The following is a 2,998-nucleotide window of genomic DNA, read 5'->3' as shown; positions in this document are numbered from 1 at the left end:
GTATAGTTGATGCTATTTCTGAACTTGATATGGGTCTGTTCAACATTTCCACTTGATTCTGGTTAAGTCTTGGAAGGTGGCGTGCTTCCAAGTATCGGTCTATTTCCTTTAGATTTTCATATTTCTGAGAATAAAGTTTCTTGTAATATTCATTAAGGATTTTTTGGATTTCTGATGAGTCTGTGTTTATTTTGTCTTTGTTGTTTCTGATTGATGATATTAGAGATTTTACTCTTTGGAAGTGTTTGCCTTTGAATGGCAAGATTCAGACACCCTTTACAAGGAACAATTATTTTGAATGATACTTCCCCAAGGCTTCAAAAATACACCCACTATTTTCAGAGAAGCTCTGGCACAGGATTTAGTAGACCTTAAATTAGAAAATGGGAAAATTCTCCAGCATGTAGATGACATGTTAGTCACAGGAGAGCAGTGTCAGAACTGTTTGCATAACCCCATCCTGACACTGAGTTACTTAGCAAAGTGAAGTTACAGGATTGTCTAAGAAGAAAGTCCAAATTTGGCAGCAGAAAGTAAAATTTCTGAGGTTCTTAATTGTGCCTTGGTAGTGCAGCCTGCTTAGAAAAAGAAAGTACTTGATTTTACACTCCTCTAAACCCAATATGAGGAAACAGCTGAGGGGATTTCTGAGAATGCCAGACTTTTCTTGGATCTGGATTCCAAATGGTCTCATTATAAAGCCCTTGTATGAAACTCTGAATGGGTCTGAGGAGGACCCTTTAATATAGACAAAAAAATGTGAGGAAGCCTTTGAACTCTGAGCATTTACTGACTAAGGAACTCACACTGCTGTACTTGATAAAACCATTTTATTTGTATGTTTATGAAAAACAAGGACTAGGGCCAGGGATGTTTCTCCAGAAAATTAGAAGCAGCCTTGACCAGTTGTTTACTTGTCTAAACAGCTTGACTTCACAGCCTCAGTTTGGCCAGCCTGCCTGATGGTGATAGCTAGAGTACAAGGAACTTTTTCTAACAAGCAAATTAAGTACAAAATGATGGAAAGGGCTTTATTTAACTGTAATGGTCAGCTGGACACTAAGTTTGTTTGATAGCTTGCTCTATTTCAAGTATGCTTTTGTATTGATGCCCATAAGTTCATCAAATGTAACAGTGGTACTCAGCAGGCCTTTAGCCCTATCCTGTAGCATAAAAGAGAATAGGTCTGCAAAAGACAATAAGCTGCTGCCAGTCATTGGGTCCAAATTATTTTGTTGCATATCCAATGCATTTTTCCACATGTTGATGCATCATTTGAAATTGCCAGAGTCTGCATAGACAGCGCCTCTGGTTCCAATTTGAAGGGGGCTGCCCAGGCATCCAGAAGTGGCAGGAAGGACTTGCCCCCAGGCAGATGTTGGAAGGAAGTAGGACAGACCATACTCTCCGTGGTTTTATATACATTCTGGAGTGCAGTGATTAACATTGTACTTTGGTTTCTGTAACTCCTTCTTGTGTCGGTAGAGTTAAGCTAGATCTCTGTTTTGAATGAGAAATAAAGCACAACCTTTCAATTGGACATAAATGGATCTAAAGACAGCTGTATTTAACACATCTCAGGATGGTAAACTCTGACTTCTCACCAAGTTGTTGGCAAGCAAATATGAAGAGGTTTCCTCCTTGATCTCTAAAAAAACAAATGGGACCACCCTACTCTTGATGGCTGCAAGGTACGTGCACCTTGACATAGTTGAATTCCTCCTAGAGCAATGCAGTACCTCCATAGAAGTTGGGGGCTCTGTCAATTTTGATGGTGAAACTATTGAGGGGGCTCGTCCTTAGTGGGCTGCTTTTGCAGCAGGACCTCTGAAAGTGGTTCAGTTTTTGTTAAATCATGGAGCATCTATCAACAACACAACTTTAACCATTTCAACTCCTCTTCAAGCTGCATGTTTTTATGGCCATTTGGAAATAGTGAAGTACCTTTTAGAACACAAAGCTGATTTGGCAGTGTCAAATTGACATGGACATATGTGCTTGATGATTTCATGTTACAAAGGACATAAAGAGATTGCTCAATATTTGCCTGAAAAGGGGGAAAATGTTAATAGAAAAAGTGTTAAAGGTAATACTGCATTCCATGATTGTGCAGAATCTGGAAGTTTGGACATCATGAAGATGCTTCTTATGTATTGTGCCAAGATGGAAAGCATGGTTATGGAATGACTCCCCTTCTCTCAGCAAGTGTGATTGGTCACACGAATATTGTGGATTTTCTGACACACCATGCACAGACCAGAAAGACAGAACATATCAATTCTCTAGAGCTTCTGGGAGCTACATTTGTAGGAAAAAAAAAAAGAGAGATCTCCTAGGGGCTTTGAAGTAATGGAAAAAGGCAATGAACATGAGGTTACAGTGATAGGACTAATATAATTAACAAACCAGTACCTCAGATGCTTATAATGGCTTATGATTATGTCAAGGAGGTAAACAGTACAGAAGAGCTAGAAGGTCTTATTGCTGATCCTGATAAGGTGAGAATGCAGGCACTATTAATTAGCATATTCTTGGTCCTTCTCATCCTGAATCCTCTTACTATATTAGATACAGAGGCACTGTCTAATGCCCCCTTTGAAGTTGGCAAATATCTTGGCCACTGATGACAAAGCAGACCAAGAGTTGGCATAAAAGGAGGTATTCCAAAAAAAGGAAAGTGTGGCTGATGGATTAACAAGGAAGAATTCTGTTACCCTGTAATGTGAAGCCTCAAATTCTCCAGGGAGTACATGGAATGATTCATTACAGGAAGGAGGTCATGACAGAATTTATCTGTCTCTGGGTAACAAGCAGACACCACACTCAGATCATCAGAGAAATCACATCTTGGTATCTACTTTGCATGAAAAACAGTCCAAAGAAGAAACAAATGAAGCCATTGCAACACCACTAAAGATTAGTGCCCTTTGAAGACTGGCAGTTGGTTTTTATCCAAATGCCCACTTCCAAAGATTTAAAGTGTCTCTTAATCTTCTTA

General features: G+C 39.4%; 1 pseudogene; it reads left to right on the top strand.

Moving 5' to 3' along the window:
- Positions 1-1,545: 1,545 nt before the first annotated feature.
- Positions 1,546-2,587, top strand: LOC128579816 (protein fem-1 homolog C-like; annotated as a pseudogene).
- The last annotated feature ends 411 nt before the right edge of the window (positions 2,588-2,998 follow it).

This window comes from Nycticebus coucang, chromosome 2 (assembly GCF_027406575.1).
Source record: "Nycticebus coucang isolate mNycCou1 chromosome 2, mNycCou1.pri, whole genome shotgun sequence".
NCBI classification, from domain to species: Eukaryota; Metazoa; Chordata; class Mammalia; order Primates; family Lorisidae; genus Nycticebus; species Nycticebus coucang.
Note: the sequence above shows the minus strand (reverse complement) of the source record. Positions and strands in the feature narration are given on the sequence as shown.